The following is an 18823-nucleotide window of genomic DNA, read 5'->3' on the forward strand; positions in this document are numbered from 1 at the left end:
TACTTCCTTGTATTTTTTATAGCTTTGTCAGTCCTCTGTATTTCTACTCTCCCTTGTAATGACATAAGCCTTTTACTTCAGCTTGATACTGATAATTACATCATTTTTGACCCTGATTGTTCACCTACATATGTGGGGGTCTCCAAATTTAACGGTATGCAGAAAAGATCTTCGACTTTTAAACAGCATGGCTTGGCTGCATCAGAGAATAGTTATAAGCGTTTATACTTGTGTGGTTCTGGAGTCACATAGACCATAGAGTCATAGAGTCATAGAGATGTACAGCATGGAAACAGACCATTCAGTCCGACCCGCCCATGCCAACCAGATATCCCAACCCAATCTAGTCCCAAATGCTAGCACCCAGCCCATATCCCTCCAAACCCTTCCTATTCATGTCCCCATCCAAATGCCTCTTAAATGTTGCAATTGTACCAGCCTCCACCACTTCCTCTGGCAGCTCATTCCCTACACATACCACCTTTTGTGTGAAAACGTTGCCCCTTAGGTCCCTATTATATCTCTCCCCTCTCATCCTAAACCTATGCCCAAAAACTACAGTCTAGTTCTGGACTCCCTGACCCCAGGGAAAAGACTTTACCTATTTACCCTATCCATGCCCCTCACAATTTTGTAAACCTCTATAAGGTCACCCCTCAGCCTCCGACGCTCCAGGGAAAACAGCCCCAGCCTGTTCAGTCTCTACTTATAGCTCAAATCCTCCAACCCTGGCAACATTCTTGTAAATCTTTTCTGAACCCTTTCAAATTTCACAACATCCTTCCGATAGGAAGGAGACCAGAATTGCATGCAATATTCCAACAGTGGCCTAACCAATGTCCTGTACAGCCGTAATATGACCTCCCAACTCCTGTACTCAATACTCTGACCAATAAAGGAAAGCATACCAAACGCCTTCTTCACTATCCTATCTACCTGTGACTCCACTTTCAAGGAGCTATGAACCTGCACTCCAAGGTCTATTTTTTCAGCAACACTCCCTATGAACTTACCATTAAGTGTGTAAGTCATGCTAAGATTTGCTTTCGCAAAATGCAGCACCTCGCATTTATCTGAATTAAACTCCATCTGCAACTTCTTAGCCCATTGGCCCATCTGGTCAAGATCCTGTTGTAATCTGAGGTAACCCACTTTGCTGTTCACTACACCTCCAATTTTGGTGTCATCTGCAAACTTACTAACTGTACCTCTTATGCTCGCATCCAAATCATTTATATATATGACAAAATGTAGAGGACCCAGCACCGATCCTTTTGGCACTCCACTGGTCACAGGCCTCCACTCTGAATAACAACCCTCCACCACCACCCTCTGTCTTCTACCTTTGAGCCAGTGCTGTATCCAAATGGCTAGTTCTCCCTGTATTCCATGAGATCTAACCTTGCTAATGAGTCTCCCATGGGGAACCTTGTCGAACGCCTTACTGAAGTCCATATAGATCACATCTACTGCTCTGCCCTCATCAATCGTCTTTGGTACTTCTTCAAAAAACTCAATCAAGTTTGTGAGACATGATTTCCCACGCACAAAGCCATGTTGACTATCCCAAATCAATCCTTGCCTTTCCAAATACATGTACATCCTGTCCCTCAGGATTTCCTCCAACAACTTGCCCACAACTGACGTCAGGCTCACCGGTCTATAGTTCCCTGGCTTGTCTTTACCACCCTTCTTTAAACAGTAGCACTACGTTTGTCAACCTCCAGTCTTCCAGCACCTTACCGGTGACTATCGATGATACAAATATCTCTGCAAGGGGCCCAGCAATCACTTCTCTAGCTTCCCACAGAGTTCTCAGGTACACCTGATCAGGTCTTGGGGATTTATCCCATTTACCCATTTCAAGACATCCAGCACTTCCTCCTCTGTAATTTGGACATTTTGCAAGATGTCACCATTTATTTCCCTATACTCTATATCTTCCATATCCTTTTCCACAGTAAATACTGATGCAAAATACTCATTTAGTATCTCCCCCATTTTCTACGGCTCCACACAAAGGCTGCCTTGCTGATCTTTGAGGGGCCTTATTCTCTCCCTAGTTACCTTTTTGTTCTTTATGTATTCGTAAAAACCCTTTGGATTCTCCTTAACTCTATTTGCCAAAGCTATCTCATGTCTCCTTTTTGCCCTCCTGATTTCCCTCTTAAGTATACTCCTACTTACTTTATACTCTTCTAAGGATTCACTCAATCTATCCTGTCTATACCTTACAAATGCTTCCTTCTTTTTCTTAACTAAACCCTCAATTTCTTTAGTCATCCAACATTCCATATACCTTTCACCCTGACAGGAATGTACTTTCTCTGGATTCTCGTTATCTCATTTCTGACGGCTTCCCATTTTCCAGCCGTCCCTTTACCTGCGAACATCTGCCTCCAAGACCAGAATAAGAGAACAGAAGACCTAACACTCTAAACAGGAATGTGGCATTGTCCCTGTGATGCACATTGACTTAGGACCTTAGAATCCCTACAATGTGGAAACAGGCCCTTCAGTCCAACAAGTCCATACCGACCCTCCAAAGAGTCACCCACCCAGACACATTCCCCTACCCTATTACTCTATATTTATCCCTGACTAATGCAACTAACCTACACATCCTTGAACACTATGAGCAATTTAGCATGACCAACTCACCTAACCTGCACATCCTTTGGACAGTGGGAGGAAACCAGAGCACCTGGAGGAAACCAACACAGACACGGGGAGAATGTGTAAACTCTACACAGACTTTTTTTAATTTCAAAAATATACTTTATTCATAAAATAATTTGATGGTCTGTACAGTTGGTCATGCCATACATACGTAAACATTTGCATACAGAGATCAGAATTTATCATTCATAAAAACAGATCTGTACATTTATCAATCATATATCCATATATTTAGCTGAGGCATCAACAGAGCACAAATGACTGTGTGGGCCCCCTGATCTTCTTAGGCAGGCAGATGTTACACGGTGGTTCTTTCCTCACCATGCTTTGGCGGCAGCTGCCCCAAGCTTCAGCGCGTCCCTCAACACGTAGTCCTGGACCTTGGAATGTGCCGGTCTGCAACACTCAGTCGGGGTCAACTCCTTGAGCTGGAAGATCAACTGGTTTCGGACCGCCAAGAGAGCGTCCTTCACCAAGTTGATGATCCTCCAGACACAGTTGTTCTTCGTCTCGGTGTGTGTCCCAGGGAACAGACCATAGAGCATGGAGACCAGCGTCACGGTGCTGCTCGGGACGAACCTTGACAAACACCACTGCATTCCTCTCCAGACTTCTTCTGCATAGGCACATTCCAGAAGGAGGTGTGTGACAGTCTCGTCCCCCCCGCAGCCACTTCGAGGGCAGTGTGTGGTGCAGCTGAGAGTCCGGGCGTGCATAAAGGATCTCACAGGCAGATCCCTTCTCGCCACCAGCCACGCCATGTCTTGGTGCTTGTTAGAAAGTTATGGCGATGAGGCATTCTGCCAAATGACTTTGACAGTCTGCTCAGGGAACCGCTCGATAGGAACCGCCCTCTCCTTTTCCTGAAGGGTCTCAAGGACACTAAGTGCTGACCACTTCCTGATGGACTTGTGGTCAAAGGTGTTTTTCTTCATAAACTTCTCTACGAAGGACAGGTGATACGGAACGGTCCAACTACTCGGAGCGTTCCGCAGCAGCGAGGCCAGGCCCATCCTTCGCAACACCGGGGACAGGTAGAATCTCAGGATGTAGTGACACTTGGTGTTTGCGTACCGGGGATCCACGCACAGCTTGATGCAGCCACACACAAAGGTGGCCATCAGGGTGAGGGTGGCATTGGGTGTATTTTTATATTGAATCCCTTCAGATCCGGTCCATCTTTGATCTCGATATAAATTGGAAGATGGCCCGGGTGACTGCAGCGGCACAGGTTCTGGGAATAGGTTCTGGGAATAGGCTTGACCGGTGCTACGTTTAACAGCAATGACAGTGCCTCACACCTGATGACCAGGTTTTTTCCCGCAATGGAGAGCGACCGTAGCTTCCATCTGCCCGGTTTCTGCCTCACTTTGCTGATACGCACCTCCCAAGACTTGGCATACGCCTCAGCCCCCCCAAACCAAATACCCAGCACCTTCAGGTGGTTGGTCCTGACAGTGAAGGGGATCGAGGATTGGTCAGCCCAGTTCCTGAAGAGCATGGCCTCGCTCTTGCCTTGGTTTACCTTGGCCCGCGAGGCCCATTCGAACTGGTCACATATGCACACACAGACAATCACCCAAGGCTGGAATCAAACCCAGGTCCCTGGCACTGTGAGGCAACAGTGCTACCCATTAAACCACATTCCCAATCTTCTTTTTGGTGCAGCTCTCCCTCTTTCTCCTGAGGCTGGAATGACAGGAGAAGTGACAGTACTTAAATATTTGAAAATAGTAAGTCAGAAGGTGAACATTGGGGTGAGGAAAAGATTGGCAGAATGGAAAACAGTGGGATATATTTTTGCCTTCATTTGAATTTTTCTCCTCTCCTGAGACAGTGATCCCTCATTGGGAATCAATTGTGTCTCCTGGCAGCTTAACTGAAATGACCTTTAATTACAAAATGAAAACAGATAATGTGGACATTCTCAGCAGGTCAGTCAGCAATTGTAAAGAGAAGCCACTGACCACGGCATTTCAGTTGCGTATCTTTCATCTGCCAAAACATTGGAAAAATTCTCCTTCCATTTGTTGTTTAACTGTTCATGATCAATTCATGACTGGGTGGACTGCAGACATTTGATCTGATCCATTGGGTGTCCGGACACTGAGCTCATTCTCTAGCTTTCCTCTTCTGCTGCTCTGTGCTTTGGAGTCCTGAGAATTATCATCACTGGTTGGTACCTCATTTCAAGATACGCTTTGTGCTACCTTGCAGCATGTTCTCCCATAGATCTCTTTGAAATAAGGTTGAAACATAAGACTCTGATAGGATTTCACCAGAGGTCATTGCCAAGAGGTTGTTTCCCCTCAGAGGAATCTATAATGAAGAAACAGAATTTAAAAATAAGTAGGTGCCCATTTTCTTCTCTGAGAGACATTGTTCATCACAGTCTCTTCCTCAGAGAGTAACAGTTTTTAAAAAATATACATTCATGGGATATGAATACCATTGACTGAGCCGGCATTTATTGCCCATATCTGGTTGACCTTGAAAAGGTAGTGATGAGCTACCTTCTTGAACTGCTGCCGTCCATGTACTGCTCAGGATAGCGTTCCAGGATTTTTGGGCAATATACATTTTGAAGGCCTAATTAGATAGACTTTTGATTTTTGATCAAAGGCCAAACTGGACTACTTGTGCTCTTATTTCTTATATACCTATGATCCCCTGATTTCATGGTAATGGAGGTTATGCTTGGCCATTAGGTTACAGACTGTCATTGAATAAACTCTGTTGTGGCTAAATGCAACAGTGTTTTTGGGATGTTCAGATTTGAGCTGCTGTGTCTATCCCATTTAGCCTTTGGTCATGCTGCAAGTATTTCTACCAGGTCCAAGGAGGCCCTCAAGAAAGATCCTGAGAATGTAATGGGAGCGGGTCACAAAGTAAAACATTTCATAAAGGCTGCCTGAGTCATCTTGAGAAATAATATAGTAGCATTGATCAGCTAACAGGGAATAGAGAACAAGCGCAAATGTGTAATTTTCAGTTTGTGGACTGGCATAAGGAGAAGGCTGGATCCTCAGTTATTTGCAACCTATATTAATGGCTTGGATGAAGGAACTGAATGAATGGTAGCTAAATTTGTTCATGACAAAACATGAGTAAAGAAAGTTAGTTTTCAAGAGAACCAATCTACCTGGGATATAGACAAGATATGTGAGAATTGTGAAGGTATATATTTCATACATATGTATTTAAAATATATGTACAGTTTTTGGAATTTGAATTTCAAAAGAGAAGCAAATTTGTATTAGTTACTTCTATGATGGGTTTTCATTAAAAAAAACTAATTTCCAGAAAATGAAATTGAATCCAGTTTTTGTCATTAAGGATGAGACTGCAGACCCCTATGGTGTTAATGGAAAAATGTTATTAAGTAATTGTCACACTTAGAGTGATTATGGACCACATGTTTTCCATTCCACCAATCTTTCCCTCCCTCCAACATTATCTTCTGACTTCCTATTTTCAGATATCTAAGTACTGCCACTTGTCCTGTCACTGCAGCCTCAGGAGAAAGAGGGAGAGATGCACCAAGAAGAAGATTAGGAAGGTGACAAATGTAGGGGTTAGCAATTTTAATCAAGGCTCTACTTTGATACTCACTTTTAGTGAAATTGTTGCGATGACCTTGGGTCAGGAGATCAGGGTATAGAATAAGTTTGAATGGAAATAAGGAATATTGGAAACAAATTACTATTAGATATGTCTTATAGGCATCTTAAGTAGCCAAAATACAGATGAGGCATACAAGAATAAATACTGGGTGTGTGTGAGGAAAGAATGGCAATAGCATGGTTGATTTTATTCTTCACAAAAACTGGTGACATCAAATTTGCAACAGTAGCTTGGATGAGGAGATGGTAGATTGCTTTTGAGATTGTTTTTTGAAGCAGTGCTTTTGGAACTGACCAGAGAGTATGTTATCCCATCGTTAGTATTGTATAGTATGACAAGATTAGTGAATCAGTTCAGTGTAAAGACACTGTTAGATCTCAGTAACTGAAATAAGATTGTCTTTCACATCCAGATTAAGAGGGAGGAGAATGGCTCTAAAATTAATACGTTAAACTTACATAAGGGCAATAATCTGTACATGAAAGCTGAGATAGCTAAAATGATCTGGGATACTAGGCTAGAAGATAGATCTATAAAGAAGCAGTGGCAGATATTTAAGAGGATATTTCAAAAAATGCAGAATGACAATATTCCTACCCTAAAGAAAAATTCTAAAAGAAGGAGCCACCATTCCTGATGAACTAAAACATTAAAGAATGCATTAAACTTTACTTTTCTTTAAGTTATGCAAGATGAGTCACAGTTCAGATGATTGAACAAAATAGAGAGAATGGCAGAGAATGGCTAAAATATTAATCAGGAGAATGAAAGAAAACTAGCTAGAGATGTAAAGGTGGATACCTTAGCAAAACCAGTGTAGTGTACAATGTAGTGTGCAAGGACTGCACAAAACACTACATCGGACAAACAGGAAGACAGCTAACGATCTGCATCCATGAACACCAACTAGCCACGAAACAACACGACCAGCTATCCTTAACAGCCACACAGGCAGATGACAAGCAACATGAGTTCGACTGGGACAACACTACCATTATAGGACAAGCCAAACAGAGAACAGCCAGGGAATTCCTAGAGGCATGGCACTCCTCCACAAATTCAATCAATAAGCACATCGACCTGGACCCAATATACCGGCCACTGCTACGGACAGCTGGAACTGACAACTGGAAGCGGCAGATTCAAACCACTACAAATGCCAGAGGAAAGATCACAGAAGCGCTTCACAGGAGGTTCCCAAGCACTGAGGACGTCACCTAGACAGGGGACGAAATGTCTGCAACACAAATTCCCAGCTCGGTGAACAGAACCACAAGGTGGATACCTGTTTTGACAGGTATTTAAAATTTGAGATTGTAATGGATAAGTATAGTAGGTGAGTGTTTGTCCTCTAGAGAGTGAGAATGGGCAGTTAATTGTGCATAAAAAGGAAATTATAAATGAACTAAGCAAATATTTTGCCTCTGTCATCATTATAGGGGATATAAAGAATATTCAAGTAATTGCTGAAAATCAGTGGTGGAAGAGAGAGAGATGCTTGCTGAAATTACAATTTCAGCGAAGCAGTACCGAACAAACCAATGGAGCTACAGGCTGGGAAGCCAATGAAGCTGATGGATTTCATCCTAGAGTCCAAGGGAAGAGGTCTAGATGCATCACTGTGTATTTTTCAAAATTTACTGGATTCTGGAAAGGTGCTTTCAAACTGGAATATAGCAAATATAGCTCTTCTATTCAAGAAGAGAAGGAGGCAAAAAACAGGAGACGAGAGACCAACTCGACGTTTGTCATGGTGTCAGTTAGAATCAATCATTAAGGAGATATAGCAGGACATTTAGAAAAATTCTAGATAATCAGGAAGAGTCAGCATGGTTCTGTGACAGGGAAACCAATTTATTGAGTTCGTTTTGGAAGTAACATGCTGTGGATAAAGGGACATTTGAGTCATTATGTTCAGAGGATTTGTCAGCTTTTAGTTCTTTAAATTTCTTCAGTACATTCCCTTCACTAATACCAATCAATTTAAGTTCCTCACTTACATTTGGTCTTTGATCCCCACTACTTCTCATATATTTTTTGTGTTTTCCACTGAAGACCATACAAAAATATTGAGAATGTCTCTGCTAATTTCTTATTTTGTGTTATAACATATCCTGTCTTAGCCTTTAGGAAACCCTCCTTTATGTTTATAAGCTCTTACAATTTTTTTTCACATTGCCTACTAGTTTACCATTGAACATTTTTCCCCTTTTCAACCAGTTTTGTTCATTCTTTACTAGTTTCTACAACTCTCCTATTCCTCAGGCTTGCCCCTACTCTTCATAATATTATAGGATGTTGTTTTAATCTAATCCTATTCTTAACCTTTTTTGTTAGTCATGGATGGATCACTTTTATCCTGAAGGTTTAATTTCTCAATGGATCGCATACCTGTTGAATATTATTAAATATATCTTGGAATTTTTATCATTCTATATTTTCCGTCATGTCTTTTAATCTAAATTTCCAGTCTGAACAAACTGCTCCTTATATCCAAGTGCTAGGCTTTATTTGCATTCAATGGACTAGTTTGGAATTTATATAGAGTCCTTGAGATGTACAGCATGGAAACAGACCATTCGGTCCAACCCGTCTATGCCGACCAGATATCCCAACCCAATCTGGTCCCACCTGTCAGCACCTGGTCCATATCCATCCAAATGCCTCTTAAATGTTGCAATTGTACTACTTGCTCTGGCAGCTCATTCCATACATGTACAACCCTCTGCGTGCAAAAGTTGCCCCTGAGGTCTCTTTTATATCTTTCCCCTCTCACCCTAAATCTATGCCCTCTATTCTGGACTCCCCGATCCCAGGGAAAATACTTTGTCTATTTATCCCATCCATGCCCCTCATAATTTTGTAAGCCTCTATAAGGTCACCCCTCAGCCTCCGACGCTCCAAGGAAAACAGCCCCAGCCTGTTCAGCCTCTCCCTATAGCTTAAATCCTCCAACCCTGGCAACATCCTTGCAAATCTTTTCTGAACACTTTCAGGTTTCACAACATCTTTCTGATAGGAAGGAGGCCAGAATTGCACAACAGTTATATGTATTACTCTAAAACACATTGTAAAATTCCATCATATTATGGTCACTCTTTCATAGATAATTCCTTGTTAAAGGGTTATTAATTAACCCTCTGTCATTACACAAATCAAAATATAAATCCCCCAAAAACAAAATGCAGAAAAAGTTCAGCAGGTTTGGAAGCATCTGTGGAGAGAAATCAGAGGTAATGATTCGGGTCCAGTGACGCTTTCTCGGAAGTGAAAGGATCTGAGGAATTTCTGCTTTTGTTTCTGATTTCCAGTATCCACAGTTTTTCTTTTGGTGTTTCATAAAACATAAACCAATATTTACCCTGCATGATTCCATGATATTTCAGAGTATTATCTCAAATACATTTCATTAATTTATCCCACAAACTATTTTTTGCCAATTTAGTTAGTTCAGCCTATATGAAGCCATGGCTATTGCATTGTTTTGTTCTAAGTTCCCAGTATGGTATGATTAATGATATCTCCAAGATCATTATTATCTTGGGGGTCCTGTAGAAAATCACCACTAGCTTTTTCCGCTGTAGTTACTTCCTATCTCTAGCTTTGTTTATCCTACTATAATTATTGAATCATAGAATCCCTACAGTACAGACAGAGGCCATTAGACCCATCAAGAGCACCGACCCTCCAAGTATCATCTCACCCTATCCCCGTGACTCCCCATTTACCATGGCTAAATTCATCCAGCCTACACATCCCTGGACACTATGGGACAATTTAGAATGGCCAATCCATCTAACCTGCACATCTTTGGACTTGTGGGAGGAAACCAGAGCACCCAGTGAAAACGCAAACATGCGATGAATATGTAAACTCCACACAGTCACCCATGGCTGGAATTAAACCTGGGTCCCTGTCACTGTGAGATAGCACTGCTCACCACAACATAACCACGTTCTGATCTTCTGAGCCATGATCCTTCTTCACTATTGTCCTTATGTTGTTCTTATCAGAGCTAATTATTTTCTATTTTGTTTATCTTCATACATTTTTATTTTTATTTTGCCATTAGTTTATCGAGCCAACCAGCAACTCTGATACAATGAATTTATTTGTTTTTAAATTATACCATTTTTCCTGACTTTGACCTCATTCACGGATAATTACTGAAAAATTCATGCTAAACGCTCCTATCTGTCGTCTTGATTTTTCTCTCTGGACTTCTACTTTTTTTCTTCACTTGAATTCCATTCCTAGATTTCTTGTTTACAACCTTAGTTATTTCACTTGACAAGACACTGGTTTTCGTCCAGTTTAAGTAGAACCTATCCCATTCCCTTTCTCCCCGGTATGGGTGCCAGTGTCCCTTAACACTGTGCAAATCTGCTTGACACTGTGCAAATGTGTCAATTCACTATAAATCTCGTCCATAGAATATTTTCTGTTTCTACTTAATTTGAACCCTAGCAACCCTAACTACCTCAGCAGTTCCTAATTCCTCCTCCCATGGGGATTTGATCTTGCTGGGTCTTTTTGGTATGGTGATAGTGCCAGGGGGCCTGGGTTCGAGTCCTATCTTCTCCAGAGGAGTGCAATCATATCTTCTCCAAACAGGCTGATGAGAAAATAATTGTGGGGATATCATCCTGTCCTTCTGCAATTGTATGGACTACAGCCCCCAGGATGCACTGGGAGCGCATGCGTACATGTCCGACCGTTCCATCGCGGGTTGATGACAACCTAACCTGCTCGTGAGGACCTGTCGTTAATTGGTCAGCTGTCCAGCAACGAGGGGGACAGGCGGCCTTGTGGATGGCTAGGAGGGCTGTCACTCAGCGGCCCGCCATTGTGTTTGGTTGAGAGCGTGCCGGTGGTTGTTGATCGCGAGCAGTCTCCAGGCCGCTGTCCACAAACTGACTGAGAGGGAGCTGAAGGTAGGTGCTGCAGGGACCGGGGAACTGAGCTTTGTCTTAGAAGCCGACGCCGCCGTTAGCACAGACTGTCGGTACGGGGGTGGGGTAAAGGGGGAGGAATGGGCCCGGCTCCTGCCCCTAGCAACGCAGCAGAGTGCGGTGATGGGACGTTACACATGATGCTGCGACCCGGCAGGTTTAAGGAGCTTTTGTAAACGTGTTAGCATTATATTTTTCGCGAGTCTTTCAGTAATGGGTGCAGCACGTGAACCTCAGTCTTCGATTAGTTGCTCCTCCTTTAATAAGGTAGTTGTTTAAAAACGCCTAGTAACAGATTGGCATTGGAACTTCCCCCCACATCTGTGGGTGAAAGTGAGGACTGCAAATGCTGGGGATCAGAGTATAGATTAGAGTGGTGCTGGAAAAGCACAACAGATCAGGCAGCATCCTGCTTGAATGAGGGGCTCATTCCTGATGAAGGGCTTTTGCCCGAAATATCACTTCTGTGTTGCCTTTTCAGCTAATAGCATTTTTCAAAATAAACAGGTGATATTTTACAATATATCTATAACAGCACAGCACAGGATTGCAGTGAAGAAATTTTGGTGATGACTTGCATTAAGAAAGAATACACTCTCAAAGAAGCTGGATTAACATTCTTTGTGGGAGAAATGTTATGATAGCTTAGTCTTTAGTTGAAAGAAATTGACAACATTTGATACTTTTTCTGATGGCTTATTTTGTTACTGGTAGTTCATATGTCTGATTTCATTTAATCCAAAGCTCATGCGATGGTGTAGTGCCTCTGGATGGCAATGTTTAGGAACTGTTTATAGATTGAAGCTGGAGGAACAATTTATATCTCATTAAATACTAATCACATTTTGTAATTTTATATGGATCTATTATGTTCTGTCTTTCTGAACATCCCTGTGATAGAAGAAGGAATTCCCACCTCAGTAAACAACAATTTAGGATAACAGTTTTCCCAGTGTGCACTGATGTTGGCCTAAATGAAGGAGTGAAGATTTGGAACGTTGAATGAGGAAACAGGTGAGAGTTGATGTTTAAAAGGGGATCACTTAATAAACAAAAATGATTTTCCTTATAGTTACAGTTCTGTGAGCAGATTTGAAATTTCTGACAGAACTAGCCTTGGTAATATTGAATGTTTCCCAGAGGAGCATGAATATTTGAGTTTAGTAATTGGACAATTGGAAACATTTTTGATAATGGTGATCAATTAGATGTCTCGTGATAGGGACAGGAATAGTGATAATTTCACCCTTAATAATTGTTTGAGTTGTTGGTCACATTGTTGATTAGGATTGAAAACATATAAACTTTAATTGAAAGGAAGATTTTTATTTCTACTTCATAAGATTTGAAGGTAATAGTGGAATAGAGTGCCAGTTTGCTGATTGAGTGTTAAGCAGGTGTTATATATTTGCTACCTATTTTGGAAACCAGCATAATTATTTATTTGAAAAGTTCATTCTGGTAGCATCTGTAGAGAGAAATCAGAATTGATGTTTCAGTTAATGGTTAGCGTAACAGTTCTGAGGAAGGGTCACTCGACTTAACGTTAATGCTTTTCTAGAAATTTCTGCTTTTGCTTCTGATTTACAGGATCTGCAATTCTTTTGGTTTTTATTTAATGATTATTTATTCCTCTAACACTGTTTTTATCCTCCAGTAGTAACTTTAAAATCCGTCTGAGTGAGCTTATTGATCAACTTACAGGACTGTACATATCATACACTGACAGTGTAGTTTAGTGAATGAGGAGACCGTTGGTAAAAGGAAGGAATAGAATGGTGGCCAGAGGAATCTGAATTAATCTGAACAATTGATTGCAAATCTCTTAAAAGATTAATCTTGCTACTATTTAGCATCTAATTACATCCTCTGGTCATCATTGTGACTGCATTTCAAAAAATATGTATCACAGCATTAGCGAATGTTGCCATCATTTTGCAAACAAGAAGATCTTGCAAATAGATATGTACGTACAAATGGCCAGTTTTTTTTTTGGTGTTGGTTGAAGGACGAAGTTTGGGCTAGACAGTGGATGAAATATCTGAATTTGAAAGTTTCAGGCAGGGCGGCACGGTGGCTCAGTGGGTTAGCACTGCTGCCTGACAGCGCCAGGGACCTGGGTTGCATTCCTGCGTCGGGCAACTGTCTGTGTGGAGTTTGTACGTTCTTCCCGTGTCTGCGTGGGTTTCCTCCGAGTGATCCGGTTGCCTCCCACAGTTCAGAGATGTGCAGGTTAGGTGAATTGGCCATGACAAATTGCCCATAGTGTTAGATGTATTAGTCAAGGGTGAATGTAGGGATATGGGTCTGGGTGGGTTGCTCTTTGGAGGGTCAGTGTGGTCTTGTTGGGCTGAAGGGCCTGTTTCCACACTGTAGGGAATCTAATCTAATTCAATCTAATCAAAACTGTTGCAGTCATTAGCCCAGTTATCCACAGAATTTGTTTGCTTGTTTCTAATACCAATCCATCTTTGTTGTTTGAACCTGTCTGTTTCTCAGGCCAGTAATCTGCTGTACGTTATTTCTGTTCTTTTAGTTTGTAAACAAAAGTTCCCCATACTTGCTGTTTTCTTTCAATATTTTTAAAATATTAATGTTTTGTCCTTTAAAATTTGTGAGGAGTTCAAGGGTTCCTTGAATCTAGTTTGTTCAATCTTTTGTGATTCCAAACACACAGTTATGAGTCAAAGAATAATTGGGAATTCACCCCTTGTTTTACCCCACATTTCTACCTTGGAATGGAACTTTACTCTATCCATCTCAAAGCAGATAAGATTTGTGTAAAGTCTCTTTTGGAGATGATACACTCCCTCAGACTGCAGTGAATTATCGTTCTAGATTGTTAGATTGAATAAAATACCCATAAATATAGGTTTGATGAAGACCAGTCAATAATAACTTTGGATCTTTCCGTTGAAAGAACTATCAAATGATCGGAGTTGAAAGAGTTAACAAACATAATTGGAGCACCGGGGGGTGGTGTGTGTGTGTGTGTGTGGCACTTGGCATCATAGAATTCCTACAGTGTGGAAGCAGGCCCTATGGCCCAACAAATGCACACCGACTCTCTGAAGAGCAATCCATCGAGGCCCATTCTGCTATCCTATTACTCTACATTTACCCCTGACTAATGCACATCCTTGAACACTGAGGGCAATTCAGCATGGCCAATTCACCTAACCTGCACATCTCTGGACTGTGGGAGGAAACCAGAGCACCAGAGGAAACCCACACAGACACAGGGAGAATGTGCAAACTCCACAAAGACATTTGCCTGAGGCTGGAATTGAACCAGGTACCTGACGCTGTGTGGCAGCAGTGCTAACCATTGAGTCACTGTACCATCCCTTGTTTTGAAGAAATTATTCAAAAGGAGAGAAATTATGTGAAAGGAAGTAGAGGTTCCAAGTTTGGTTCAGATGAGAGAAGAAGGCTCCAGGTGGGAGGTGGTGTCTGTGAATAGATAACTAAAATGACTGAGGAAGTGAATTGCTTGCAAATGAATGTGGGATCTTTAACTTAAGACTGTATAGTTTCAGGAGCAAATATATAGGGTTAAAAAATACATTGTAAAATATGTGTGCTAAGTATTACATTTAAGCGAGATACAGTAAGAAACGTAGTAACTGCCTGGTTAAGTATTGCAGATTTGCATATATATGATGGGAATGTATTGGATGTGACCTTGCCAGTTTCTAGAAAGTGTGGTAAGGGTGATGGCTTTTTTTGTGTAGGAATATGGGGGGAAAAATATTTGTTTTTTTTTTAATCTGTTGTACTGTGCCAATAAATACCATCTAGGAAATTAATGCTTTCCTTGTGTGTTGTAGCTTTCAGTTTAATGGAGGATTAATAATTATTGAAGGTCTTGATGAATCCTTCTGGTTCTGTTTCTGTCAGTGTCCAGATACCATACATGTCAACACAAATGCAAAAGATACTGTATAATGTGGAGAATGAAAGTATAACTTTTAAAAAGTAGCGTCAAAAATCGCAAGAAAATGTCTGGGGTGGTTTTGAGGGGTAGAGCAAGGAGGTGGATGTGAAATCCCTGGTAACCAAAGACACAACATTTTTATTTATCGAGCAGTTTAAATTGAGTGACCAGAGATCTAAGATGGTCACTTGTGAACTCAATGAGGATTTCAAGGGAAGTTTATTTTGACCCGGAATGTAGTTTGAATATGGAACTTAATACCATGTGGAATATTTGAGACAACTGGCAGAGGACTGAAGAGGAAGCTAGGTCTGTTGATAAGGAAGAAAAACATGTGCTGGTCAGGTAAAATGAGATAAGGTCGATGTGAGATCATACAAAGCATAAAGCATCAAAATTTTGTAGATTAGTACATGTCAAGTCCATGGAGGAAAGAAGCATTGCCAAATCTAGTTCTGGTGATTTTTATTTTAAATTAGATAATGTAAGTCTTTCCAAGCCAAGCAATAGCCGCCTCATTTGTGAAGTTGAAGTTGAAAAACTTGCCACTTAGTCTGAGGAGTTCAAACTACACAGTAACATGCAGTCTTGTTTGTGTCCCTCCACAAATGCATAAAAGCTGCATATGGGCCGTGACCTATTCTGAACCTCTTTAGCAAGAACCGCTCTTTCCATGGTACTTCAAAACATGTAATTTGACTGATTTTTTTTTTAAAAGAAACTTTTGTGTATTCCCAAATTTCTTTCCTTGATACAAAGCATGTCCGCTAATAATTATTTTTCATGAAAGTACTGAGATGGAACTTGGGGCATTTCAAGGTGAGGGGGCACATTTTTAAAGTGAGAGGCAAATCTTTTACACACAGGATAGTTCATGTGTGGAATGAACTTCCTGAGGAAGTGGTGAATGCGGGTACAGTTATGACGTTTAAAAGACATTTAGATAAGTACGTGAATAGGCAAGATTTGGAAGGATATGGGCCAGGAACAGGTAGGTGGGACTAGTTTAGTTTGGGATTATGGACTGGTAGGAATGAAGGGTCTGTTTTCATGCTGTTTGACTTTGGGTCTCTGTGTAGTAGATGATTTGACAGGTTATGGATTGATAAGTTAGGTGCAGCACTCATGGTTTCAAACAGCCAATGGATGTAAGGAGAAGCGATGTTTGTGATGACAGGATTGCTATCAAACAGAGGTCTCAAGTTCTAGTTCACATTGTTGCATTTAAATAGGTGTCAGCATTAAGGGTTTGTGATACCCTTAATATTCTGCAAATGGCATATGATGGGTCAAATGCTGAAGTCTCTAGTGGTGTGGCAAAAGCATCCGAATCAACGTTGTGCGGTTAGTAAATTGTTTCTGGTTTCCTGATGAAGGGCTTATGCCCGAAACGTTGATCTTTCTGCTCCTTGGATGCTGCCTGACCTACTGTGCTTTTCCAGCACCACACTCTCTGCTCTGATCTCCAGCATCAGCAGTCCTCACTTTCTCCCTGTTTCTGGTTTTGACCTTGGCTGCTGTTTTCTTAGATGCTCCTAGAAGGTTAAAGTCCAATGTAGAGCCACTTCCTAGTATGTTGGGTGTGGAGCATGCTTGACATGATCTATCTGGCTATCAATATAAATATGTTTTTTTTGCCACTGGTATTGTGATCATGGATTACACTAAAGATTGAGCAGATTAAATGTATTGTGTGAGCTTAAGGATATTTTTAGAGAATGCTAAGATTTGTTCAGCTATTGAACATGACAAGAAACACTGTTTAATAAAAGTATTTAATTGGAGAAGAGCTGCTTTTAATGGGTTGAGAACAGGTCTGACCCAGTTAAACTACAACCAAATATTGGCCGGAAAATCTCTTATTTAGCATTGGCTATCTTTAAAAAGAATTATTTGGACGCAGACGTGGTATATTTGCACAACAGGGGGAAAGGACTAGCAATCAAAGCTAGAACTTGGTGGATGGTGAAAGGATAAACTTCAGCAGAAAAATGATTTATCTGACAGTTGTTAGTTTGATGCAAGTGAGAACCAGGCTGAATATAAAACACTTGGAGGGGAAGTGATAGAGGAAATGGGTGTCAACAAGCATGTGAAGGGACTTTCCGCAAATGTGAAAGGGAGTGTAAAAGTCTTCCATCGGCATTGAAATTCAGACTTTAACTGGGACGAGTAAAGCCCTCATTCCATGAATAGATGAAATGAGAAATTATTATTGTGTTCCACTGTTCAGCAAACCAAAGCAAAACAAATAAAATCCCAATGACACTTCCAAAATGATCAATTTGCCTTACTGACTGACTGGCTGCCAATACTCCCTCTAATTTTCTTTAAATATATGGCCATCTGAGGTCTGTGCATGTATGACTTCTAATTTTGGAAGTTAAATGTGTTAGCATACAGTCAGCATGTGGCAAACCTCAGAGGGAAGTTGGAGCAGCTATATGGCCAAAGCTTTCGGGATAAAAGCAATTTGCAACAGATTTAGTCGAAAAGGAAGAATAACTGTCTCTTTATCCTAATGCGTGACTTGAACAGTAGCAGAGATATATGAAATGATTTTAATCTACTACTATGAAACCTAAACTATACCTCTTCAAACCTTTGCAAATGCACACACACTTCATGATTTAAAACAGGTGAAAGACAAATGGTTTAAGACACACATTAAGGGTGGGGAAAAATATAGTCAGAGTAAACAAAATTCTGAAGATCAAAAGTCCAAAGCACGCCAAGTGGAAAGTTATTTTCACTCAATCCTTTTGATTTTACAGCTGTTGGCAGTAGGTGATGACATTGCTCAATTCAGTGCGACTCAGTGTATCATAGTTTTTGAAGTCTTTCTTTTAAGCTTTCATGGTTTTCAGTTTTTCCTACACAGAGGGAGAGATTAATGCTTTCTGTTTGCAGGCTCTGGCTGTTTCTTCTCCTCAGCTGCGCTTGGTGCACACATCAGTTCAGCATTGCACAAATCAACCAATCAGAGGCTGGGCCCCTTAACACACAATTCTTAACGCAGCTCAGTCTCAAACTCCCCTTTTTATTGCTCCATAAAGAAACATTGTATTGCGCAGTTTGAAATATGGCTGTGATTATTTAAAGTGTTAATTAAAGTGCCAAATTCAGCTTGCCAGTAAAATTGAAACCTATGTACAAAAGGAGCAGTAGCAGCAGCTGAGTGACAGAGGATCGAGTAGTGGTGAAGGAATGAGGAAGGTATGTGGTGGACTCTCCGAGAAATAGTTTTGGAACTGTTGCTCTGCTATCTTAATGGTTTAGATTTCAATGAGGAGAACACAATTAAGTGAACAGAAAGGAGGCCAATGACTTCAAAAGGATATTCAAGTCTGTAATGCTCGCTCCTTAATAAAAAAGCTTGCAATTACTACGCAATTACTAATCTCTCCTGAAGAAAATATGTGCCTACCTTTTGCAGATCTATCTTTAGAGTTCCTTCATTTCGACTTCCACCCTGGTACAGTACTGACATGGCTCTCTAAAGTCATAAGTAACATCTGATGTGACTGTGAGAAAGGCAAATTTATTTATGCTTGTCATTCTTGCACTGATCTGTATATTTGACTCAATTGATTATGCCATCCTCCTCCAATGCCTTTCTACCTTTAGTCAG

The 18823-nt window shown here is 41.0% G+C and overlaps 1 protein-coding gene across 5 annotated transcripts in view; it reads left to right on the forward strand.

Moving 5' to 3' along the window:
• The first annotated feature begins 11120 nt into the window (after positions 1 to 11120).
• Positions 11121 to 18823, forward strand: part of LOC140495793 (transmembrane protein 33-like) — a 162612-nt gene continuing 154909 nt past the window's right edge. For 4 of the 5 annotated variants that reach the window (XR_011964099.1, XM_072594905.1, XM_072594907.1 and 1 more), the window contains exon 1: positions 11121 to 11237. The gene's annotated coding sequence lies outside the window, so the exon portion shown is untranslated. Of the gene's footprint in view, positions 11238 to 12155; positions 12270 to 18823 lie in introns of all 5 variants that reach the window. The other variant, XM_072594906.1, reaches the window with a different exon arrangement.

The sequence above is a fragment of the Chiloscyllium punctatum genome, chromosome 25, assembly GCF_047496795.1.
Source record: "Chiloscyllium punctatum isolate Juve2018m chromosome 25, sChiPun1.3, whole genome shotgun sequence".
Taxonomy (NCBI): Eukaryota; Metazoa; Chordata; class Chondrichthyes; order Orectolobiformes; family Hemiscylliidae; genus Chiloscyllium; species Chiloscyllium punctatum.